This window comes from Zingiber officinale, chromosome 1B (assembly GCF_018446385.1).
Source record: "Zingiber officinale cultivar Zhangliang chromosome 1B, Zo_v1.1, whole genome shotgun sequence".
Taxonomy (NCBI): domain Eukaryota; kingdom Viridiplantae; phylum Streptophyta; class Magnoliopsida; order Zingiberales; family Zingiberaceae; genus Zingiber; species Zingiber officinale.
Window position 1 is genome coordinate 35,075,574 of NC_055986.1, and position 27,800 is coordinate 35,103,373.

At 41.1% G+C, this 27,800-nt stretch overlaps 1 long non-coding RNA gene across 2 annotated transcripts in view; it reads right to left on the reverse strand.

The window, feature by feature from the left end:
• Positions 1 to 2,986: 2,986 nt before the first annotated feature.
• The window catches only part of LOC122054760, a 29,050-nt gene continuing 4,236 nt past the window's right edge, over positions 2,987 to 27,800 (reverse strand). The window contains exon 5 of one of the 2 annotated variants that reach the window (XR_006132841.1): positions 2,987 to 3,197. This is a non-coding gene — a long non-coding RNA (uncharacterized LOC122054760). Of the gene's footprint in view, positions 3,198 to 4,241; positions 4,287 to 27,800 lie in introns of those variants that run through there. The other variant, XR_006132842.1, reaches the window with a different exon arrangement.

A 27,800-nucleotide genomic window follows, 5' to 3' on the forward strand; every position in this document is an offset into this window, starting at 1 on the left:
AAGTTTTATTTATTGTGGTTCTATTTTGTATATAGCAGGCTGTGTTAACAGCTTCTGCCCAAAAATATTTTAGAAGTTTATACTCATTTAGCATTGCCCTAGAGACTTCAAGTAGAGTCCTATTCTTTCTTTCTACTATTCCATTTTGTTGGGGTGTTTTAGGATATGAAAATTCATGATGATAACCATTTTCAAGGCAAAATGGATTAAAGTTATGATTCTTAAATTTACCTCCGTTATCACTTCTGATTCTTTTGATTTATTGATCTTTTTCATTTTCAGTTTATTTACAAAATTTACTGAACACTTCAAACATTTTATCTTTATTTTTTAAGAATTTTACCCAGGTAAATCTTGAGTAATCATCTATTATTACTAGGCAATATAGACTTCCATTTATGGATTTGATTCCATGGGAGTCAAATAGGTTCAAGTACAATAATTCTAATATTAAATTGGTTTGAGTTTGATTAGTTGATTTATGGGTTGATTTGGTTTACTTTCCTTATTGACAAGCATTACAGATTGTTGAATCTAAGTTGGGTAATTTTGGTAAGCCTCTAACTAAACCATTTAATTTTGTTAAATTTCTAAAATTTGTGTGGGATATTCTTTTATGTCATAACCAAGTTTCTTCTTTTTGTGTCTGGTGACACTTAAGTGAAGAGACAGTTAGGTTAATTGCATAGATGTTGTCCTTCTTGAACCCTTTTAGATTTATGTTAGGGTTATCTAAGTGTTTGATTAAGCATTCAGAAGATAGGAACCTAACCTTATATCCAGAATCACACAGTTGACTAATGATAAGTAAATTGTATTTGAAGTTATCAACCAATAACATTTTTTTAATAATAAAGTCAGTTTTGAGTTCGATATTATCTATCCCAATTACCTTGAGTTTGCCATTGTTTCCAAATGCAACTGTTCCTAAACTTTTATATGTTAGATGAGTGAACTTGGTGTGATCTCCAGTCTTGTGTCTGGAATAACGACTGTCCAATATCCATTTGGTTTCCTACAAAAGGTAGGAGTCACTTATTAACTAAATCGAGGATTAAGTTTGTGTTAGATTCAAGTTTATCTTTGGGTTCAACAAATAAGCAGTCTTTGGATAAAATTCTGGACTATGGTGAGTCACCTAGACATCATTTGAGTAACCATACCTTCGAGGTTTTCCAAATAGTCCTATCCACTGAACTTAATAACAAAACTTTGGTTTAACTGGTTAGGATTTGTAAGGGGTAGCTTCAGTTAGTTCCACTAAGCTAAATGCACCAGGTCGAAGCCATATCTACCTAGACATGCATAGAAAGAGTTTCCCTAACTGCGTACATGGAGAGTCGTATGTTCAATCGACCTTCGTCCGACCGATCTCATATTAAGAGTTTTATAAGGCCACGTGTCTCTAAGTCCGTCCAGGCTTTCCCCCCCCCCCCCCCCCCCGGGCATACATGGAGAGTCGTATGTTTGATCGACCTTCGTTCGGCCGATCTCATACTAAGAATTTTATACGGCCATGTGTCTCTAAGTCCGTCCAGGCTTTACCTGCCCGGGCGTACATGGAGAGTCGTATGTTTGATCGACCTTCATCCAGCCGATCTCATACTAAGAGTTTTATAAGGGCATATGTCTCTAAGTCCGTCCGGGCTTTACTTGTCCGGGCGTACATGGAGAGTCATATGTTCAATCGACCTTTGTTCGGTCGATCTCATACTAAGAGTTTTATAAGGCCACATGTCTCAAAGTCCGTCCAAGCTTTACTCTCTCGGGAGTACATGGAGAGTCATATGTTTGATCGGCCTCTACTCAGTTAGTTTTACACTAAGAGGTTTTCAGAGAGTTTAAGCGCTTAGAGCTCGGTCAGATTTTCACCTGGTCAATCTCCCTTACATTCGACTAGCTACATGACTAATCAAGTATATTATTTCCTGATTTTCAGAGTAAAACGCTAGAGCCCTTATATTCGACCAGCTTTATGGCCAATTGGCTTTATTCGAGCGTGCTATTTTATAACCACTCGATCAAGACCCTATAATTTTATCTTGGGGTGATCAACAGAGTCATATAAGAAGTTCTCCCTCATTTTGACTTTGACCCCCACCTTACCTTAACTTTGACCACTACATCATTCTCTAGATCTGTTCACTATAATCCGTATCAATAAGCATGACACATTTTCTTTTATTTTAGTTTCATCCAAATGAATAAAATGGACAGAAGAAAAATATAATTTGTTGCTTTTCAATTTAATTACATTTCTTCTCTCCTATTTCCTCCCTTTTAAGTCAACATAGTATTAAAGGAATTTCATCTCAACTAGACTCATGTTCCTTTTCATGATATCTAAATAATACACTAATCTTGCAAATATCTTTTTGAGCAAAAGTCTATCACCCAAATATTAACCGCAACGATAGCATCTGCCTTGACATTCTATTATTACTATTAAGCATGTACATCAAACCAAATGTTATTTATGCATGTTGAGAAATATCTCTATGGCATTCAAGTACCCAGATTGTAGGCTGAGAATTGTTGATTTTAGCTCTTTCTTTTCAAATTTTAACTCTAGGTACGAGAAAAAAGTCACCATAGAATCATTCTTAAAGTTATAGAAACATTACGAAAATACCCTCTTCTCACGGTACGCTTTCATTTGAGTTTCACTTCAATTCCAATAGGGGTTTAGTTGTATAAATTTATTGGTAATCAAGAGGCATGCAACTTAACTGGCACGCCCCAGGTAGTTCCTACCAGAGAAAATTTCGGCAACATCTCCCCTGTACCGGTGACAATATGAAATTTCCTACAATGCCCTCAGGGCCACATATACCTCGGCCAACACGACTGGGACAATAATAATATATAACAGTACAAATATAGCAAACATCTACGCAGTTTAGTAGTAACAACTAAACTAAAATAAAGATAAGGAAAACATCGCAAAAATCCTACTCAACTACACCCATAAAGCACAAAACTGATATCCTACTCAACTACACCCATAAAGCACAAAACTCCAACATACATCCAAATGAAAATCCATCGCCAAATAACAAAACCATACAATATCCATATGTCAAAAGCTATAAGTCTGAAAACATAGTCTAACATAATAAGAAAATCGTAATGTACGAACTCGTCGCGACGCGCAGTGGTGGGGGACTAGTGACTGGAACCTCCTGAACAGCCTCAACCTGAAAATAGTAATAACGGGGTGTGAGTCCAACACTCAGCGAATACCTAGTTGGCATGCATAGTAAACTATAACAAATAGCAATAACTATGCGTACAGTCTCCTGATATAACATATAGAAAGTGCAAAACTGTAAGATAAGGAGTAACTGTACTAACCAGAACCTGGGTATAGGGATATCAAGGTCGTCAGACCCAAAGTATCATAAATCCTGTATGCATGTCAAACAATGCATCCATCCAATATGCAGCATATAAAGTGCAACAACCACAAGCAATAAACGCAAATAATGCATATGATGCCAATAACATGTCCTGGTCACCCCTGATGTCAGTCAGCCATCTCACACATGATGATGAGACCGAGTGGGTAGGGCTGTGACAACCGTGCACTCTGTCATCACTGCTCCTGATGAGTGACCGAGTGGACGGGATGCTATCAGAGTGCAGCTATCCTCCTACCTCAAACATAGTGAGGGAGCGCAATGCTCTCATCTCCCGGTACGCGATGACGGAGAGGGATGCCTGCCGGCTACTATGCTGCGTCACACTACCCATGAGCAGATCAACGGAGCCAAACAAAGCAACCTGCTGCAACACACCCTGCCTGAATAAAAATCACTAACCCATGAGTGGTTGTGTGTGCAATCCCATATAACTGGCGATGCGCTCAACAATAATGGAGCCAACTATCGCACAGCATGCAATCATGCAAGATGGTGCATGACACTAAGTATAGAAATATTCTGATCCTATCCCTCTCCATATAATGTGTACCAAGATATGTGGGTCAAATAATATGATCTAGGTACACATGTCAAGTAGGATATCTAACCAGCCCAGTATATCATAGAGCATGGCATGTCACTACCTCTATAACATAAATAATAAACAGATAACAAACAATACATGCTCAAAAATAAATAGTGATATACCAATGCAGATATAATCATAATTATTACTACTTGTTAAAATCTACTAAACATATCAACAAGACGTATCAAAATAGATAGGTCAAGGTACCCGCCTCCAATAGAAAGGTCCAATCCAGTCCAAATCCGACGTCGAGATGCTCGTCTTGAATCAAAGTCCTGCGTTAAACAACATATAAATATTTTGTTTAGCTAAATTCATAAAAATAGCTAAATAAAATTCCTAAGACTAATTTAGGATAAAACCCTAATCACATAACCTCAATTTACCTATTAAAATCTAATAGTTAATTAGGGTTAGTTACCTAATCCCTAATCACCTATTAGATTAGAAATCCAAAACCTAAGTCCAATTACACATGAATCTAAAACATGATCAACCACATGTACTACTCTAAATTCAATTAACCAGCTAGTTATCCAATTATCCCTAATTCAATACATAAACCCAATTCATTAACATGCATAACCATCTAGAAATCAAATCACACGATCCTTACCTCAAATTCAAACCTCTGCTCTTGATCGAAAACCACTGGTGATGCTGGTTTGAGTGATGCCAGCAAGAAACACCACTGGAACCAAGCTTCCCTGCTGGAATCTTCCTCCCGTAAGGTCTAAAGGAAATCAACAGTCCACTTTCTGTTGATCCTCAACCATAGATGGTTGCTGCCGGAAGAAGACTCCACCACCAGATTACCTCAACAATCCACGCCTCTAGTGAGCAAGGGAAAAATATGAATCGATCACACAACATCTCAACAACCCATGGGGTATGTTGCTTACCTCCAAGATCCGGCTAGGGTACGGCTTGGCACAATCAATCAAGCATAAAGCTCGACACTAGTTTGTGGTCGGAGAAGGTGGCGGTAGCACAGAGGGAAGGGAGGTCCGGCGAATCAAATCTAGGGCTCAGCGGTGTGCGGAGAGCCTAGGGCACAGCCTCGGTGTAGGGAAGATCGCGTGGAGAGGACGAGAAACAGAGATGGGGAAGAGGAAAGGAGAGACTCGCAGCTTCCCTCGGCCACTACCTTTGTACCGGAGGGGAAGAGGAATGCGTACGAGGGCGGCGTCGGCGCAAGCGCGTCCGTTGGGGGAAGAGAAGAGAAACGGCTGGAGATTGAGGGTTCGGGCACGCGGGGAAAAAAAGGAAAAATGGAGGAAATAAAAAGAAAAAAAAAGAAAAGGGAAGGATTTAAAGAAAATAAACATTTCCTCGTTAAAACGGGGTAGCCTACATAGGCTTCCCGGGAACCCATTTTTGTAAAATACCGAAATATGGCGAATAATGATAAGGAAATTTTTCAGAATTTTTTGAAATTTTCTGGGAATTTTTCGGAGCTCGTATGGACGAGTTTACGGGGATAAAAACGGAGTCCGGGAAAGCCTGTTTAGGCTACCCATTTAAGTGAGGAAAAGTTTATTTTTATTTATTTACTTTTCCTTTCTTATTTCTTTTCTCCCTCATTTACATTTTCCCGCGTGCCATTCCTCTTCTCCGCCAAACTCACCCGTGCCCTAACCTCCTAGCGCCGGCGGTTAACTCTTCCTCTCCGATCGAACACCGGCCAAGCTTCTTCTTCCCCTCTCTTCCTCCTCGCCAGCGTTTGAGCAAGAGTCGGCCGACTTCCTCTCCTCCCGGAGCACGCGACACGCTGACCCTTTTTCCCCTTTTCTTAGTGGAGGTTGCCTCCACGTTGTGTTGTTCAGTGGGTTTAGGAATTAGGGTTGCTGTGGGTTGTTCTTGGGTCCGACAGCCACCTTCCAGCGGCTACCTTTCTCCGGCAGCAACGTCCCTGTTGTGAATTGAGGTAAGATGAGTAAATTATTTTCTTGAATTTAGGTTGTTGTTGGAATAATATGGTTGAATCCCAAATCTGATCCGGGGTCTCCACTCTTGCCATTACCTTTGATCAAAACAGTATAATGGAATCCTGAAGAGAAGTGGTTGCTGTGGGTTGTTTCTTGGTCCAGCAGTCGCATTCTGGACTGGGTATCAGTTGAGGAGGGTGAGAAGTGAGATCTTGATCTCTGAGTTGCGGTGGTGAGTTGCAGATTGACTGCTATACTTTAAGGTGAGCATCTGTGCAGTGATAAATTTTAAGTTAGTTAAGTGTGGATTATTGATGTAGGGTATTTGATTTAGAGGGCAACACCATTTACTTCGCTTCGGTCAGGTTTACTGGCAGCAAGAACGGCTGAGAAGTAAGGTAAGGTGTAGAGCATTTGATACATGCTATAGATCATTGTTTTGATTCGATTATTTTTAGATAGATGATCATGTGTAGATTAATTCTTGTGTACAGGATGATGGTCATGTGATTAGGAGTTTACCCTAATTTAGGGTTAAAGAATTTATTTAGCTATTTATAGGAATTTAGCTAAATAATCGTATATCTATTAGATACAGGACTTTGACGCGAGACGAGCATCCCGATGTCGGATTTGGACATTCCTATTGGAGCCGGGTACTTTTGACTTTATGTCGTTTGATATACATAATAGTGAATTTAACAAATTGCATTAATTATGTTCCTCATTCTGTTTCGGTTAATCACTACCCAAAACTTGTTACATGCTAGATTGATTGCTTGGTTTGCATCTCATGTATACTTTACATGTTTATACATGCTTGTAGGGGTAGTGATATACCATGCTTCACCATGTTCAGGACCTAGATTGTATACCTTATCTGATCTGTGTACCGTTGTTTTGATTCATTGACTTATAGTGCACTTTCTATATATATACATGGTTTAGCTCAGGATATTCTGTGGTTAGTGTCATGCACCATTTGCATGATTGCATGCTGTGCGATAGTCCGCTCCATTATTGTTGAGCACATCGCCAGTTACATGGATCTGCACACACCACCACTCATGGGTTAGTGGTCGATTCAGGCAGTGTGTGTTGCAGCAGGGACTTTGTTTGGTTCTGTTGGTCCGCTCATGGGTAGCGTGATGCAACGTGTTAGCCGGCAGGGATTCCTCTCCGTCATCGTGTATCGGGAGTTGAGAGCATTGCGCTCCCCCATTTATGATTTGGGGTAGAGGATAGGTGTACTCCGACAGCATCCCGTCCACTCGGTCACTCATCAGGAGCAATGACGACAGAATGCACGGTTGTCACAGCCCTACCCACTCGGCCTCACTATTGTGTGTGGGATGATCGACTGGCGTCAGGGGTGACCAGGACGCATCATTGGCATCATATGCATGATGCATTTATTGCTTGTGTTTGTGCTTGCTGCATTTATATGCTACATATTGTTTGGATACCTATGTTTGACATGCATACAGGATTTCCATATCACTCGGACTGTTTGTCCTTATACCCAGGTCCTGGTTAGTACAGTTTCTCTTCTATTACTTCAGATGTAAAATACCGGAAATAGGCGAATATTAATAAAGGAATTTTCCGGAATTTTTGGAAATTTTTCGGAGCTCGTATGGACGAGTTAACGGGGATGAAAATGGGGTCCGGGGAAAAGCCTGTTTAGGCTACCCTATTTAAGTGAGGAAATGTTTATTTATTTATTTTATTTCTTTCCTTTTTCTTTTTCTCCTCACTGCGTTTTAAGTCGACGCCATTCCTCGCGCCTTCTTCCCCTCGCATCCGATCTGCCCTAACCTCTGCCGCCCCGGCGGTTTCTCCAACCCAAAGCATCCCTGCGCCGATTTCCTTTGCCCTAGCTTGCACCCGAGCCTTCCTCTTCGCCTGATTCTCGTTTCTTCTCCCTCTTGCAGCACATTTAGCCGCGGTTTGCCCTTTTCAGCGCCACCGATCACCACAGCCGATGCCGGCAGACGAGAGAGCAACGCCGAGCCGATCTTCTTCTCTTCTCGTCTGTTCTCTAGCCATCTTCTCGGTTGAGCCTTCTCCACCCGACGGCGCCACCCTTGCTCCTCCATTTCGTCAAGCGACGGCGCCACTACAGCCGACCTTCGTGCCCTAGCACCGTCGCCGGTTACCCCTCCGAGGAATGCCCTAGCGCCGGCAGCCAACCACTCCTTTCTTTTTTATTTTTTCCTCCGATCGTCGACCAATCTGCCTACACGGGCTCTCTGTGCCACTATCCCCTTTGTGCCACATTGCTCTACACGGGCTGATCTGCGACCAAGTGTAGGGAATCCAAGCCTTAGTTTTCTCCTTCCGTGCCCTAGGCTCCTCCTTTTGTTAAGTCTCCGACAGAGAGGAAGAACTTGGCTCCGTTGCAGGTAAGGCATATTTGTTATTATATTTTGACTAGGATGCTGACACATAGGGAGTAGTAGTTCTTTGCAGTGTCGGCAACAGATCTGTGGCAGTAATAGTTCCGGTAAGCAATTTTCGACAGCATCTCTAGTTGGCAGTGGATCAACAGGAGAGGTTTGAATTGAGGTAAGGAGTAGAGAAATTGATCTTAGTTGTAGATCATGGTGTGATTCGATTTCTAGATAGTGATACATATTGTGAATTAGGGTTACGATTGTGTTTTTGGTTTAGGGTTTTGCCCTAAATAGTTTTAGGAATTTTGTTTAGCTATTTATATAAATTGTAGCTAAATAAAATATATTAATTTATATGTGACACAGGACTTCGACGCGAGACGAGTATCTCGGAGTCAGATTTGCACCATTTTATCGGAGGCGGGTACTTTGACTTATGTCTTTTGATATGCATGATAAAGTGTTTAACATATAGCAAGAATTGTGTTTCCATTTGATTCGGTTGGTCACTACATGATCTGTTACATATTGTTTGTTTATTTATTATGCACTGCATGTTATTATTTATCTGACCATACATGCTTTCGGTAGTGACCCAACCATGTGATACATCATGTTCAGGACCTAGGGTTTATATGATACCCTATCTGTTTGTGTACCTTCCATCTGATACATTGACTTGTGGTACACCTTTTATTTATGTATGGATCTTGCTATGTTATTCATGAGATTGTCATGCTTAGTATCATGCATCATGTTTGCATACTGTGCGATTGTCGGCTTCACTTTGGTTGAGCCCATCGCCAGTTACATGTACTGCACACACCACCCATGGATTAGTTGTATATCTGGCTGGAGTGTGGCGGTTCTGCTGTTTGGCTCCGTTGGTCAGGTGACTCAGGTGGTGGCCGTGATCGATTCCTCTGTTTAGCTCGTTGGCATTTAGGGTAGCGGTGGTGGCCGGATGGTGGACTCTGTTTGGCTCCGTTGGTCGAGACTCAGGTGGTAGCCGTGATTTTCCTCCTCTCGTTGTGTCTGGGAGATGAGAGCATTGAGCTCCCCATTTATGATTTGGGGCGGAGGGCGGTACTCAAGCGGTATTCCGTCCACTCGATCCTTGTCGGGAGCGGTGATGTCAGTCTACCGTATCATTTATTGCATTTTATTGTTGTGATTGCTGCACTTATATGCTGCATTTGTATGGATGCATTTGATTGACATGCATATAGGATTATGATTTCTTCGATCTGACGACCTGTTACCTTTGTACCTTGATTCCGGTTAGTACAGTTATCTCCTGATTTCATTTCAGTTGCATTTATTCCTTCTCGTATTCAGGAGACTGTACGCATGATTAGTGTTGTACCTGCTGAGTGTTGGACTCATCCCGCCTCCATTGTTGATATTTTCAGGTTGAGGCTGTCCGGAGCAGTTCCAGTCGCTGACCCCCCATCTGCACGTAGAGCTAGTTCTCTATTAGTTCGTTATTTGTTTTATTTTGGTCTTTTTCTATATCAGACTTTGTTTTAGTATTGTCTTTGGATTTTTCCTATGGATATTGTATGGAGTGATGCCTTTTGATGGATTTTTGATATGATATTGGATTCCATTCTACTACGTGCCTGCCTGGATGGCAGAAGAGGTGAGTTCGTTGGATTTGAGCTTTACGAGTGTAGTGGAGTAGGGTGGATTTCGAGTCAGAGTCCTATTGTTATTGTTTACTATTATTAACTGCGTGGTTGTGACAGCAATATCTTTATAAACTGCGTGGTGTTTGTTTTATTTTGTTATCATCAGTCTGTGGCTGATGTATATGTGATATGTAGAAAGTTTCATATTGTCCGTCAGGAGATCTTTGAAATTTCTTGGACGAGACTCCTCGGGCGTGACAATTAAGTGATGTCGAGGCGGTATCGATACTTGCTTTGTGTTACGGATTTTAAGAGCTTAAGTTTCGTTCTTTGTTTTCGTATTTGGATAGTTGATATAACCTGATACTATTGGTATCGAGCGCCAAGTTGGCGATATTTGTTTGATTTCCGTGTGTTGGATTTTCGAGATTTATCTGATACCAATTCATTGGTATCAGAGCAGGGTGTGATACTTGCTTTTGGTATTTTGGATATTTTTATACTAGCCCTAGTTACGAGACATATTGGTGTGGGCAGTTATTTTCGGTTGCACGGATTTGTCCATTTCGATTATGTTATGGACTTCCGTTTTGGATTTATATGGATTTCCGGTGTTTGTTTTTCTCGTACGGAATTCTGAGGTCATTTTGGGGACTGGACAGCGATGGAACATCTCCAGACGGCATATAGGTATGATGTTTAATTTTATAGTTTATGACAGGTATTAGCATTCTTTATTTAGTACCTGTCTGGTTGCTGTAGCACATATTACTTGTGATGAGTTAGCCATTGAGGATGGTTGACCTTAATAGAAATAAAGGATTATAATCTCTGGTGATTTTTCTTATCATACCATCAGTAGTGTTAGCTTCTGTTACTACTCGTAAGAGATGGAGGCACATACCAGCCTCTGCTATTGTTAGTTGGGTAGTGGATGATACCTACATATTCCTGTTGACTTAGCCAGGAGAGTTTTATACTCATATCTTTTGGATATTAGGGTACCAGGTACGATGGAAATTGGTCATTGGGGGTTACCATGTTTGATCATTGTTGAGAATGGTTTGAGGTTGAGGGATATTGTGATATAAGATATTATGATATGTTGATTTCTAATGATTTATGAGAGTAAATGTTATGTGGTTGTCTGATGATCAATTACTAGATATTTGTTTTGATGATCTATTAGTGGATAACTATTTTGATGATTTATATTTGGGATGTCGTTGATGGTGACATAATGAGTGTCACGTATGATATTTACAGTTTTGATGATTATAGTTGGTGCTTAGATTATAAATTGGGTGCTAGAGAGTTTACGGTTGAGTGTGCCCATGAAATTTTATGAATCTGGTTAGTTGTGGTTAGTTAACAGGATGATAAAAATTGATATATGCTTCATCTGATATTGGACTGTGTGGATAAATAATGATCGATGTTTTGAATGCTAATAAGCTCTCATGGGGAGTAGAGATTTATTCATCTGATATAGTGTGGGCTGATGTTTTTGAGGATGAAGATGAGAGTGTTTTGATGTTCTTAAATTCTGACTTTTTCTTTTGGGTCGTACACATTTATACATATGATATTATGTTGTTGGATATACCTTAGTTGCTTGTGGAGGATTAAGGTATTCTTGATTAGTTAGTAGATGAATGATTTAGTTTTGTTGGTTGATCAGTAGAGGATTGCCATACTCTATTTTTAGAGGTTCGAACCTTTAGGATAGTTGTGCTTAGTTATGTATCTAAAGCACATTTGAGTACATGTTTTGTACTGACGTGGAAAGGACTGAATTAGCCATATATCACTGACGGCTTGGATAGGTTGTAGAGGATCGATGTGTCCTCACTCCATGAAAACTTTGACCGACCCATCCTCAGATTTCTCCAAGCCAAGCACGCTTAACTTTGGAGTTTTTGAGTTTGGGCTTCAGAAAAGGAAGGTGCACCTTGGTGATATGGATAGTACCATCTAACCTTTTAAGCCATACTTAACCATAATCTTAGAACCGGGGTATTACAATCACCCCCACTTAAAGACACAACGTCCTCGTTGTGTAAAACCACAGACAAATCCCAGAATTTCCCTTGCTAGGTGGTGCCATGGGTGCTCCTGCCACAGACGCACTCACGGTCGCAAGGTCGCTCTGATACCATCTGTAACGCCCCGGCCCGGGCGGGCCCACCCTGACCGAACCGGGAACGCCATCAGTCGAAAACTTCCCAGGAGGTCACCCATCCTCAGATTTCTCCAAGCCAAGCACGCTTAACTTTGGAGTTCTTTGAGTTTGGGCTTCCGAAAAGGAAGGTGCACCTTGGTGATATGGATAGTACCATCTAACCTTTTAAGCCATACTTAACCATAATCTTAGAACCGGGGTATTACATGTTTTGTACTGACGTGGAAATGACTGATTTTGCCATATATCACTGACGGCTTGGATAGGTTATAGAGGATCGATGTATCATATTCTATGAAGACTTTGACCGTTGACTGTATATACCTGGTGGGATAACTTAGAGGGTGCATTGGGATATGTGACCCTACTGATGTAAGGAAGTGTAGAGCTAATTGCTTAACACTTATGGGATACAATCGTTACTAGTGTATACTGGGAGAGTACATTTGGATTTATGATGATAAAATTTTCCCCATTAGATATGGTCTTGGTAGGGTATGACATTGACTTGCAATGTTATACCATGGTGTGTATATCTTTCTTGTCCGATATTAGTTCCTTGAACCTGGAGCAGGGTTGTTACTGGATGATTAGGCTGTTTTATTTAGGGTTGCTTTTGATTGATGTATTCATGCTTGATACATATGCATGAATTTTGTTTAGATATACCGTAACCCATGAGTGTTGGTAGCATAAGGTTGGTCTCTTTGATTGAGCTGGTATGCTGATTTTGCATGTCTATGTTGGATGTATATTATGATTGTTATGTGTTGTAGGAGTCCTATGATAGACTGTCCATTTGCAAGTAGTATATGTATCCATGTTCTGATATGGTTTGGAAGTTCCTTGTGGATCATAGATATGTAGTTCGGTGTATGTATCTGGAGGTATTATTGAAAATATCTTGTTGATTAAATCCGAGATGTAGTATAAGTACATCGATGGTGTTTTGATGGAGGTATTTTGTCGATTTAATCTGAGTTGTGATATGTACATATGTGTTTGGTGTGGTATCTGAGGTATCTTTTTGATTATGTTTGATTTGTGAGTGCACCTGAGTTTAGTATGCTATATTGGAAGTATATGTTGGTTATACTCTTGGCATAGGTGAAGATATGTCATGTGAGTGTTGTTTGAGGTGTATTATTGATTTTACTTACATTGATTTTGCACACATGTTCGGTATGTATTGTTGGAGGTATCATATTGAATATACCTGAGTAGTGAGTATGTTTGGTGTGTACTAATTGGAGGATTATGTCGATCATACATATGTTGTGTGAGCACGTGTGCCAAGTATATATTGGTAGCAGCATGATGATTCTACTTATGCTGAATGCAGAATGTGGAGTAACTGCATTATGTCATTTGTTGAATTAACCCATCAACTAATTTTCCTATCAGTGGATGACCCACTAGGATGCTAATAGAGTTGATGATGGATTTGATTAGTTACTAGGTTGTTATATCCTAGGCTAACCACAGCGAATTGTGGTAGAGAGATCTTGTACAGTCTCTAGCTGGATAGTTAGGTGCCTTGGGGTATTTAGGTGTTGTTTTGTGGTGGAGCGTTGCTCCCACATATCACGGATTGCTGGTAGCGGAGCATTGCTCCTATATTTATTGCAGATACATATTTCAGATTATTTGTGGTGGAGTGTTGCTCCCACATATGTGGTGTTTCCTGTGATGGAGCGTTGCTCTCACCCTGGAGGATTTATTCTTTGGTGATTTATGTTATTGATGATCAGATTTTTCGATTTATTATTGGAGATCTTATGAATATAAATGTCTGTGATACGGACATTATGTGTATTGGTTTTTGCCATATAGGCTTACAGTGCCTTAGATGTTTTCAGGGACTCGATGATCCTGGTATGTTGAGGATGTTTGGATAGGTGTCCATTATCTTTGTGGACGATGTTGTGATTTATTACGGATCCGAGGTGAGTCACGTACACTATCTTTGCATAGATCTAGAGATGATTCAACAAGAACATTTATATGTGATTATCAGTAGTGCTGGTTTGGATTGTCTTTTGTTATGATGTTTGGGACACACGGTCACCAGTAGGAGTGTACCGTGGTTCCACAGGAGATAGAGGTTGTTACCGTTGGGAGCAGCCGAAATCAGTGTAGGAGATCCGCAGTCTTTTGTGACTCGTAGGATATTACAGACCTTTCGTCGAGGGTTGCTTCCGCATAGCTATGCTACTTTCACGCGTAACCATGAAAGGCGTGAAGTTTACTTGGACTGAGGATTGCAAGACCAGCTTCTAGGAGCTGAAGCGGAGACTAGTGTCGGCTTTTCCTCTACACCGACGCGTCTCTCAGGGTATGGGTGCTGTTCTGTGCAGCACGGTAGAGTATTCTTATATGCTTCTCGATAGTTGAGGGGCCCGAGAAGAAAATTCATGATCTGGAGTTGGCCGCTATTATTTTGCCCTGAAGATTTGGCGGTGTACCTGTATGATATTACATTGAGATTCTCACTATGAGTCTCAAATATCTGTTCACTCGGAAGGAACTTAATATTCGACCAAGGAGATAGATGGAGTTCTGAAGTATTATGATTGTACCATTAGCTATCACCGAGGAAAGTTAATGTGGTTACCGATGCACTTAGCTAGAGGTCCAGAGGACTTTAGCTTGCCAGGGTTGTGGTCGATTTGATTGATTTCTGAGTTAGACATTGAGGAGACAGGATGCGCAGGGTATTCTTGTTACCATAGTTGCTCGATCGTCGATCGGGAATCCGAGAGACCCAGTTGTTGAGACCTCATGGAGCTCAGCGTGAGGCAAAGTGGTCCATATTATCAAGCAGAGGATGTCGAGGCATAAGAGTGTTATGCTGACCGGAGTCGGAGACCTTTAGAGTTCTCCATTTGCGACCAGGTATTTCTCTGAGTTTCACCCACGAAAGGGGTGAAGAGATTGACCTCGGAGGTAAGCTAGCTCCGATACATTGGACCTTTTCGGATCTCGGAAAGGATTGGAGCGATAGCTTATCGGTTGGCACTATGGCGTCCTTGGCGGCGTTCACGTATTCCACGATTCAGGTGATACATACCCGATCTGATACATGTGTTGATAGATAATCTTAGTTCTCTTTTCAGCCTGACGTCACCTATGAGGAGGTTCCGGTATGGATTCTAGACCGGAAAGAACGTCAGTTGCGGAACAAGACTATCCGGCTGGTTAAAGTCGGATGGCAGCATCATTCGGACGAGGAGGCTACTTTGGAGCTCGAGGATACTATCCGAGCTCGATATCCCCATCTTTTCACTTGAGGTATGTGATTTAATTTACCGTTCAGCATTTATACTTTATATCTGTTGTTAGTACTTGCTGATGGTAGATAATGAAATTTGGGGACCAAATTTTTATTAGTGGGGGAGAATGTAAAATACCGGAAATAGGCGAATATTAATAAAGGAATTTTCCGGAATTTTTGGAAATTTTTCGGGAATTTTTCGGAGCTCGTATGGACGAGTTAACGGGGATGAAAACGGGGTCCGGGGAAAAGCCTGTTTAGGCTACCCTATTTAAGTGAGGAAATGTTTATTTATTTATTTTATTTCTTTCCTTTTTCTTTTTCTCCTCACTGCGTTTTAAGCCGACGTCGTTCCTCGCGCCTTCTTCCCCTCGCATCCGATCTGCCCTAACCTCTGCCGCCCCCGGCGGTTTCTCCAATCCAAAGCATCCCTGCGCCGATTTCCTTTGCCCTAGCTTGCACCCGAGCCTTCCTCTTCGCCTGATTCTCGTTTCTTCTCCTTCTTGCAGCGCATTTAGCCGCGGTTTGCCCTTTTCAGCGCCACCGATCACCACAGTCGATGCCGGCAGACGAGAGAGCAACGCCGAGCCGATCTTCTTCTCTTCTCGTCTGTGCTCTAGCCATCTTCTCGGTTGAGCCTTCTCCACCCGACGGCGCCACCTTGCTCCTCCATTTCGTCAAGCGACCGCGCCACTACAGCCGACCTTCGTGCGCTAGCACCGTCGTCAGCTACCCCTCCGAAGAGTGCCCTAGCGCCGGCAGCCAACCACTCCTTTTTGTTTTTCCTCCGATCGTCGACCAATCTGCCTACATGGGCTCTCTGTGCCACTATTCCCTTTGTGCCACACTGCCCTACGCGGGCTGATCTGCGACCAAGTGCAGAGAATCCAAGCCTTTGTTTTCTCCTTCCGTGCCCTAGGTTCCTTCTTCTGTTAAGTCTCCGGCAGAGAGGAAGAATTTGGTTTCGTTGCAGGTAAGGCATATTTGGTATTAGATTTTGACTGGGATGCTGACACATAGACAGTAGTAGTTCTTTGCAGTGTCGGCAACAGATCTGTGGCAGCAATAGTTTCGGCAAACAATTTTCGACAGCAACTCTAGTTGGCGGTGGATCAAGAGCAGAGGTTTGAATTGAGGTAAGGAGTAGAGAAATTGATCTTAGTTGTAGATCATGGTGTGATTCGATTTCTAGATAGTGATACATATTGTGAATTAGGGTTATGATTGTGTTTTTGGTTTAGGGTTTTGCCCTAAATAGTTTTAGGAATTTTGTTTAGCTATTTATATAAATTGTAGCTAAATAAAATATATTAATTTATATGTGACACAGGACTTTGACGCGAGACGAGTATCTCGGAGTCAGATTTGCACCATTTTATCGGAGGCGGGTACTTTGACTTATGTCTTTTGATATGCATGATAAAGTGTTTAACATATAGCAAGAATTGTGTTTCCATTTGATTCGGTTGGTCACTACATGATCTGTTACATATTGTTTGTTTATTTATTATGCACTGCATGTTATTATTTATCTGACCATACATGCTTTCGGTAGTGACCCAACCATGTGATACATCATGTTCAGGACCTAGGGTTTATATGATACCCTATATGTTTGTGTACCTTCCATCTGATACATTGACTTGTGGTACACCTTTTATTTATGTATGGATCTTGCTATGCTATTCATGAGATTGTCATGCTTAGTATCATGCATCATGTTTGCATGCTGTGCGATTGTCGGCTTCACTTTGGTTGAGCCCATCGCCAGTTACATGTACTGCACACACCACCCATGGATTAGTTGTATATCTGGCTGGAGTGTGGCGGTTCTGCTGTTTGGCTCCGTTGGTCAGGTGACTCAGCGTGGTGGCGGTTCATGCTGTTTGGCTCCGTTGGCATTTAGGGTAGCAGCGTGGTAGGCAGATGGTGGACTCTGTTTGGCTCCGTTGGTCGGAGACTCGGCGTGGTAGCCGGCATTTTCCTCGTTGTGTCTGGAGATGAGAGCATTGAGTTCCCCATTTATGATTTGGGGCGGAGGGCGGGAGTACTCAAGCGGCATTAGTCCACTCGATCCTTTGTCGGGGCGATGATGTCCGAGTGCAGTCACCATATCATTTATTGCATTTTATTGTTGTGATTGTTGCACTTGCTGCATTTGTATGGATGCATTTGATTGACATGCATACAGGTTATTTCTTCTGTCCGACGACTGTTACCTTTGTACCTTGATTCCGGTTAGTTATCTTCTGATTTCATTTCAGTTGCATTTATTCCTTCTCGTATTCTGGAGACTGTACGCATGATTAGTGTTGTCTATTATTTGTTTTATTATGCATATCAGTTGTACCTGCTGAGTGTTGGACTCATCCCGCCTCCATTGTTGATATTTTCAGGTTGAAGCTGTCCGGAGCAGTTCCAGTCGCTGACCCCCCATCTGCACGTAGAGCTAGTTCTCTATTAGTTCGTTATTTGTTTTATTTTGGTCTTTTTCTATATCAGACTTTGTTTTAGTATTGTCTTTGGATTTTTCCTATGGATATTGTATGGAGTTATGCCTTTTGATGGATTTTTGATATGATATTGGATTCCATTCTACTACGTGCCTGCTGGGCGGCAGAAGAGGTGAGTTCGTTGGATTTGAGCTTTACGAGTGTAGTGGAGTAGGGTGGATTTTGAGTCAGAGTCCTATTGTTATTGATTACTATTATTAACTGCGTAGTTGTGACAGCCAGAGGCTGAATATCTTTATAAACTGCGTGGTGTTTGTTTTTATTTTTGTTATCATTCCAGCCGCCTGTGGCTGATGTATATGTGATATGTAGAAAGTTTCATATTGTCCGCCGTACAGGGGAGATGCTGCCGAAATTTCTTCGGACAGAGACTACTCTGGGGCGTGACATCAGATGCATTTTTATCTTTCTTATATCAGGAGACTGTACGCATGATTAGTGCTAGGTGTTATTTCCCTACTTTGTATATTAGTTGTACTTGCTGAGTGTTGGACTCACCCCACCTCCGTTGTTGTTATTTTTCAGGTTGATGCTGTCAGGAGAGAGTTCCAGTTGTTGGTCCCCTGCAGACCACGAGGACTTATTGACCTTTTAGTTTTTCTTCTTATTTGACTATGTTTAGAATTGGTTTATTTTGATACTTGGATAATGTATGGATTGTATTTGTCGATGGATTTCTATTCGATGTGTCTTGCTACATACTTGCCTGGACGGCAGAAGAGGTGAGTTTGTCGGATTTGTGTTTTATGAGTGTAGTGGAGTAGGAAAAATCGGATTTGAGCTTTATGGTGTAGTGGTGTAGGGTTGTTTTCGAGTTATCTTATTACTGCTCTGTTTGTCTACTATTAAACTGCGTGGGTGATTGTTTATTTACTGTTATTATTCCAGCCGCATGTGGCTGAGGTATATGGATATGTAGAAAGGTTCAGATTGCCCGTCGTACAGGGGAAATGCTGCCGAAATTTCTTCGGACAGGAACTCCTCCGGGGCGTGACAATTTATTTGGTATCAGAGCCTAGGTTTTACGATCTTTGTTTTCGTATTTTGGATATTTGGGATAACCTGATACCAATTTATTTGGTATCAGAGCGCCAGGTTGGCGATACTTGTTTGATTTCCGTGTGTTAGATTTTCGAGATTTATCTGATACCAATTTATTGGTATCAGAGCGGGTTATGTTACTTGCTTTTGGTGTTCTGGATATTTGGGTTAGCCCAAGTTTGCGAGTCAAACTGGGTAGTTACTTTGTATTACACGGATTTTCCATTATGTATATGTTATGGATTTCCGTTTCGGATTTACATGGATTTTCGGTGATTTTCATGTTCGGAATTTTGAGGTCAGAAGTTGGGGACTGGACAGCGATGGAACATCTCCAGATGGCATATAGGTATAATGTTTAATTTTATAGTTTATGACATGTATAAGCATTCTTTATTTAGTACATGTCTGGTTGTTGTAACACATATTACATGTGATGGGTTAGCCATTGAGCATGGTTGACCTTAATAGAGATCAAGGATTATAGTCTCTGGTGATTTTTCACATCATACCATCAGTAGTTTTAGCTTCTGTTACTACTAGTAGGATATGGAGGAATATACCAGCCTCTGCTATTGTTAGCTGGGTAATGGATGGTACCTACATATTCCTGTTGACTTAGCCAATAGCATTTTTATACTCATATCTTTTGGATATTAGGGTACCCGCTACGATGAAAATTATTCATTTGGGGAGTTATCATGTTTGATCATTGTTGAGAATGGTTTGAGGTCGAGGGATATTGTGATGTGTTGATTTCTAATGATTTATGAGAGTAGATGTTTTTGTGGTTGTCTGAGGATCTATTACTAGATAGTTGTTTTGATGATCTATTAGTGGATAACTATTTTGATGATCTATTATTTGGGTTGTCGTTGATGGTGACATTGTAAGTGTCATGTATGATATTTACAGATTTGATGATTATAGTTGGGATCAGATTATAATCGGGTGCTAGAGAGTTTACGGTTGAGTGTGTCTATGAGATTTTAATAATCTGGTTAGTTGTGGTTAGTTAACAGGATGATAAAATTGATATTTGCTTCCTCTGATATTGGACTATGTGGATAAATAATGATTTGATGTTTTGAATGCTAACTTGCTCTCATAGGGAGTAGAGACTTATTCATCTGATATTATGTGGGTTGATATTTTTGAGGATAAAAATGAGAGTGTCTTGATGTTCTTGAATTCTGACTTTATCTTTTGGGTCGTACACATTTATACATATGATTATTGTGGGTTTCTAGTAGATTATACCCGGGTGGTTAGGCATACATGTCTGATTGGTTATTGGAGGAATTTTGTCAATTAAAAATTATGTTGTGAAATGTGCACATGTGTTTGAGTGTCATATTGGAGGGATCTTGTCGACTACATTGGTGTTGTGATATATACATATGTGTTTGGTGTGGTATCTGAGGTATCTTGTTGATTATGTGTGATTTGTGAGTGCACCTGGGTTTAGTATGCCTTATTGGAAGTATATGTTAATTATACTCTTGGCATATGTGTATATATGTCATGTGAGTGTTCTTTGAGGGGTATTGTTGATTTTACCTACGATGATATATGCACCCGGGTTCGGTATGCATTGTTGGAGGTATCACGATGATTTATGTCTATATTGTGAGTATGTTTGGTGTGTACTAATTGGAGGATTATGTCGATCATACATATGTTGTGTGTGCATGTGTGCCAGGTGTATAGTGGGTAGCATCATGATGATTCTACCTGTTGAATGTAGAATGCTGAGTGTCTACATTATGTTATTGGTTGTATAACCCTGTCAATTAATTCTCCTATTAGTGGGTGACCAACCCACTAGGATGATGATAGAGTTAACTATGGATTTGATTTATTTACTAGGTTGTTTATACCTTTGGCTGCCCACAGTGATATGTGGTTGGGTGATCTCGTGCAGCCTCTAGTTGGATGGTTAGGTGCCTTAGACACTTATGGATCGTTTGTGGTGGAGCGGAGCTCCCACATATTATTGTTTGTTGTGGTAGAGTGTTGCTCCCACATATTTCGGATTGCTTGTAGCGGAGCATTGCTCCAATATCTATTGCAGATACATGTTATGGATTATTTGTAGTGGAGTGTTACTCCTACATATTGAGGATTCTTGTGGTAGAGCGTTGCTCCCACATATGTGATATTTTCTGTGATGGAGCGTTGCTCTCACACTGGAGGATCTATGATTAGATGATTTATATCGTTGGTGATCATATTTCAGACTTATTGTCAGGGATCTTATGGTTAGAAATGTATGTGATACGGACATTATGTGTCATGATTTTACCATTAGGGTTTGGGAAGCCTTAGATGTTTTCAGCGACTTGATGATTTTGGTATTCCCAGGATGTTTGGATCGGTTTTCATTGTCTTTGTTGACGATGTTGTGATCTATTTCGAATCCACGGTGAGTCACGCACATCATCTTTGCATAGTTCTAGAGATGTTTCGATGGAAACGTCTAGATGTGAAGATCAGTAGTGCGTATTTTTGGTTGTCTTCTGTGAGATGTTTGAGACACACGGTCACCAGTAGGAGTATACCGTGGTTCCACAGGAGATCGAGGTTGTTACCGTTGGGAGTAGACGGAGTCTATAGAAGAGGCTCGCAACTTCCTTTGTTTAGCTCGATATTTCCGGAGATACGTTGAGGGTTTCTCACGGATTGCTATGCTACTTACACGCCTGACCAAGAAAGGCGTGAAGTTCACTTGGACTGAGGATGGCAAAATCAGCTTCTAGGAGCTGAAGCGACGACTAGTGTCGACTCCGATTTTGGTTTTACCTTCTGGAGAGGACGGATATGTCCTCTACACCGATGCATCTATTCAGGGTTTGAGCACTGTTCTGATGCAGCACGATATGGTAGTCTCCTATGCTTCTCGTCGGTTGAAGGATCATGAGAAGAACTACCCTGTACATGATCTGGAGCAAGTCGCCATTATTTTTGCCATGAAGATTTGGCAACATTATTTATATGGCATTACATTTGAGATTCTCACTGACCATAAGAGTCTCAAATATCTGTTTACTTAGAAGGAACTAAATCTCCGACAGAGGAGATGGAGGGAGTTCCTGAAGGATTATGATTGTACCATTAGCTATCACCCGGGGAGAGCTAATGTGGTTGCCGATACGTTTAGCAGGAAGTCCGGAGGGACTTTAGCTTGCCATCGAGTTGTGGTCACAGACTTGATTTAAGGTTTCTCCGATTTGGGCCTTGAGGGGTAAGGACAGACAGAGTAGGGTACTCTGGTTACCATGGTTGCTCAGTCGTTGATCAGGACGAGGATACGAGAGCCATAGGCTGCTGATCAGTATTTGCAGTTTATTTACAGCCAAATAGCTTTCGGGCAGCAGACCGAGTTCACACGAGACGAGGAGGGTGTTATACACTACCGAGGCAGATTTTGCGTGCTTCAGTCTCATCTGGTCTTATAGGAGTTACTTCCGGAGGCTCATCGCTCATGATTTGCTATCCACCCAGGCGGTACCCGTATGTACCAAGATTTGAGGTGTTTCTATTGGTGGAACGACATGAAGGACGACATGAAAGAAGACATCGCGAATTTTGTAGCTAGATGTCTTGTCTGTCAGCAAGTGAAGGCCGAGCACCAGAGACCTTCCGTCTTACTTCAGCAGATTCCTAATCCTGAGTGGAAATGAGAACACATTACTATGGACTTTGTGGTAGGTTTGCCGAGGACACGACGAGGTCATGACGCGATTTGGGTAATCGTTGATCGATTAACCAAATCCGTGGACTCGTTAACGATCCGGAAGACTGATTTCCTCGATCGATTGGTAGATCTATTTTGTCGGGAGATTATCAGATCACGTGGTATTCCGTTGACTATTATTTCGGATAGAGACCCCCGGTTCACGTCTCGTTTTTGACAGAGACTGCAGCAGACCTTGGGCACACAGCTCTGTTTCAGTACAACTTTCCATCCGCAGACAGATGGACCGTTAGAGCGGACCTTTTCAGACTCTAGAAGACTTGCTGAGGTCTTATGTATTGGATTTTCGAAGGCAGTTGGGAGGACCATTTGCCATTGGTAGAGTTCGCCTACAACAACGGTTTGCATTCGGCTATCCAAATGCCACCGTTGAAGTGTTGTATGGTAGGCCTTGTCGGACACCCACCATTTGAATGAGGTTGGGGAGGCCCAGTTGTTGGGACCTCATAGAGCCTAGCATAAGGCAGAGTTGGTCCGTACTATTAGACGGAGGATGGCAGAGGCGTAGGACCGCCAGAAGGGTTATGCAGACCGGAGTCGGAGACTCTTAGAGTTCTCTGCAGGCGACCATGTATTTCTGCGAGTTTCACCCACGAAAGGGGTGAAGAGATTGGACTTCAGAGGTAAGCTAGCTCCGCGATACATTGGCCTTTCCAGATTATGGAGAGGATTGGAGCGGTAGCTTATCGGCTGGCACTATCGCCGTCCTTGGCAAATGTTCACGATGTATTCCACGTATCTATGCTGAGGAGATACATACCCGACCCGACATATGTGTTGACAGATATCTCAGTTTCCCTTCAGCCTGACGTCACTTATGAGGAGGTTCCGGTACGGATTCTGGACCAAAAGGAGCGTCAGTTGAGGAACAAGACTATCCGACTGGTTAAAGTCGGATGGCAGCATCATTCAGACGAGGAGACTACTTGGGAGCTCGAGGATACTATCCGAGCTCGATATCCCAACCTTTTCGCTTGAGGTATGTGATTTAATTTACTGTTCAGCATTTATATGCTTTACCTGTTGTTAGTATTTGCTGATGGTAGATACCAAAATTTGGGGACCAAATTTTTGTTAGTGGGGCAGAATGTAAAATACCAAAATATGGCGAATAATGATAAGGGAATTTTTCGGAATTTTTAGAAATTTTCTGGGAATTTTTCGGAGCTCGTATGGATGAGTATACGGGGATAAAAACGGGGCCCGGGAAAGCCTGTTTAGGCTACCCATTTAAGTGAGGAAAAGTTGATTTTTATTTATTTACTTTTCCTTTCTTATTTCTTTTCTCCCTCATTTACATTTTCCCGCGTGCCATTCCTCTTCTCCTCCGCCGAACTCACCCGTGCCCTAACCTCCTAGCGCCGGCGGTTACCTCTTCCTCTCCGATCGAACGCCGGCCAAGCTTCTTCTTCCCCTCTCTTCCTCCTCGCCAGCGTTTGAGCAAGAGTCGGCCGACTTCCTCTCCTCCTGGAGCACGCGACACGCTGACCCTTTTTCCCCTTTTCTTAGTGGAGGTTGCCTCCACGTTGTGCTGTTCAGTGGGTTTAGGAATTAGGGTTGCTGTGGGTTGTTCTTGGGTCCGACAGCCACCTTCCAGCGGCTACCTTTCTCCGGCAGCAACGTCCCTGTTGTGAATTGAGGTAAGATGAGTAAATTATTTTCTTGAATTTAGGTTGTTGTTGGAATAATATGGTTGAATCCCAAATCTGATCCGGGGTCTCCACTCTTGCCATTATCTTTGATCAGAACAGTATACTGGAATCCTGAAGAGAAGTGGTTGTAGTGGGTTGTTTCTTGGTCTAGCAGTCGCATTCTGGACTGGGTATCAGTTGAGGAGGGTGAGAAGTGAGATCTTGATCTCTGAGTTGCGGTGGTGAGTTGCAGATTGACTGCTATACTTTAAGGTGAGCATCTGTGCAGTGATAAATTTTAAGTTAGTTAAGTGTGGATTATTGATGTAGGGTATTTGATTTAGAGGGCAACACCATTTACCTCGCTTCGGTCAGGTTTACTGGCAGCAAGAACGGCTGAGAAGTAAGGTAAGGTGTAGAGCATTTGATACATGCTATAGATCATTGTTTTGATTCGATTATTTTTAGATAGATGATCATGTGTAGATTAATTCTTGTGTACAGGATGATGGTCATGTGATTAGGAGTTTATCCTAATTTAGGGTTAAAGAATTTATTTAGCTATTTATAGGAATTTAGCTAAATAATCGTATATCTATTGGATACCGGACTTTGACGCGAGACGAGCATCTCGATATCGAATTTGGACATTCCTATTGGAGGCGGGTACTTTTGACTTTATGTCGTTTGATATATATAGTAGTGAATTTAACAAATTGCATTAATTATGTTCCTCATTCTGTTTCGGTTAATCACTACCCAAAACTTGTTACATGCTTGATTGATTGCTTGGTTTGCATCTCATGTATACTTTACCTGTTTATACATGCTTGTAGGGGTAGTGATATACCATGCTTCACCATGTTCAGGACCTAGATTGTATACCTTATCTGATCTGTGTACCGTTGTTTTGATTCATTGACTTATGGTGCACTTTCTATATATATACATGGTTTAGCTCAGGATATTCTGTGGATAGTGCCATGCACCATTTGCATGATTGCATGCTGTGCGATAGTCCGCTCCATTATTGTTGAGCACATCGCCAGTTACATGGATCTGCACACACCACCACTCATGGGTTAGTGGTCGATTCAGGCAGTGTGTGTTGCAGCAGGGACTTTGTTTGGCTCCGTTGGTCCGTTCATGGGTAGCGTGATGCAACGTGTTAGCCGGCAGGGACTGGGAGTTGAGAGCATTGCGCTCCCCCATTTATGATTTGGGGTAGGAGGATAGGTGTACTCCGACAGCATCCCGTCCACTCGGTCACTCATCAAGAGCAGTGACGACAGAGTGCACGGTTGTCACAGCCCTACACACCCGGCCTCACTATTATGTGTGAGATGATCGACTGGCGTCAGGGGTGACCAGGACGCATCATTGGCATCATATGCATGATGCATTTATTGCTTGTATTTGTGCTTGCTGCATTTATATGCTGCATATTGTTTGGATATCTATGTTTGACATGCATACAGGATTTCCATATCACTCGGACTATTTGTCCTTATACCCAGGTCCTGGTTAGTACAGTTTCTCTCCTGTTTACTTCAGATGCATTTTTATCTTTCTTATATCAGGAGACTGTACGCATGATTAGTGCTAGGTGTTATTTCCGTACTTTGTATATCAGTTGTACCTGCTGAGTGTTGGACTCACCCCGCCTCCATTGTTGTTATTTTTCAGGTTGATGCTGTCAGGAGAGAGTTCCAGTTGCTGGTCCCCTGCAAACCATGAGGACTTATTGACCTTTTAGTTTTTCTTCTTATTTGACTATGTTTAGAATTGGTTTATTTTGATACTTGGATAATGTATGGATTGTATTTGTCGATGGATTTTTATTCGATGTGTCTTGCTACATACCTGACTGGACGGCAGAAGAGGTGAGTTTGTCGGATTTGTGTTTTATGAGTGTAGTGGAGTAGGAAAAATCAGATTTGAATTTTATGGGTGTAGTGGTGTAGGATTGTTTTCGAGTCATCTTATTACTGCTCTGTTTGTCTACTATTAAACTGCGTGGATGATTGTTTATTTACTGTTATTATTCCAGCCGCATGTGGCTGAGGTATATGGATATGTAGAAAGTTTTAGATTGTCCGTCGTACAGGGGAGATGCTGCCGAAATTTCTTCGGACAGGGACTCCTCCGGGGCATGACAATTTTTATCCCAGTAACCTAAGTCATACAAACTCCGAAAAATTTCCGAAAAATTTCTAAAAATTTCAAAAATTTCTCTTATGATTATTCACCCTTTTTTGGTATTTTACATTAATGATAAAGTACCTCCAATTTTTAATAGTGTCATCAGAATTCATAGAAGATGATTAAGCTATATTACTATGATGCTACCAAATAAAAAGAATCTAACTTAGCAATCTGAATTCAAATTTTAGGTTCTGTCGATATGCTCTCTCCTCACTGATCCCATCCCTGTGGATCCTTTGGTTCCTTGCTATTTCATCATATGGATAATTGTCTTGTGCTCTCACAATTTATTTTAACACTTATATTGATGCACCAATTAACCCCCAATGCATGGTAGGTATGCTTTCTAGTGTCATAACTATATATGATGGTTCATTAGTGATTTATTATTTTCATACTTCGTTAATGTTTCCGGAACTTCTATATCTAAGGTTATAATTCTAAATACATCCTAATTTATTTACTGTTGTTTGATTGAAATAAAATCTCAACCTAAGTTATTAGCATTGTACTTGTAATATTTTAGTTTGCTACATCAAATAAGAATCAACATTACACTCAATCTCAATATAATAAAATAAGAAGTGAATGGAGTGAATTCGTCTATTTATATGTGGGTACCTAAGTGTCGATTGTGATATAAATTTTTAGATTGTATTTAGAGATTTATGGATACAAAATCTTTTGGGTGAAATTGGTCAAACTTATCTTTTGTGAATAGACTTTTGGGTTGTATTTAGAGATTTATGAATACAAAAGTTTTTGAGTGAAATTGGTTAAACATGTCTTTTGTAAATACATTTTTGTATTGTATTTGATAGATATTTATGATATATTTATTTATTTTTAGTGATGAAAAATATTGTGTTGTGGTACAATATTGTGATATGCACTTTTGTTCAATTAAAATTGTATTGTAGTAAAATATGATCAATTACTTCTACACTATAAATAAATGGTAGAGTAATACAATACAAAAGAATTCGACAAATTTAAATAGTAGCATAGTAATACAATACAAAATACTTCGATCAAGCTAAATTATACAAAAGTAAAAGTAAATATTTAGTGCACCACAATACAAAAACTATAAAGTCATATAACTAATTTACTTTGTCAATTAATATAACTTATAATGTCATATATGATCAATTGCTTTGGTATTTTTACGGGACCGATGAAGTAATAGTCTTTTTAACTTCAAAATGTATCCAATTTTGAACCAGTTACA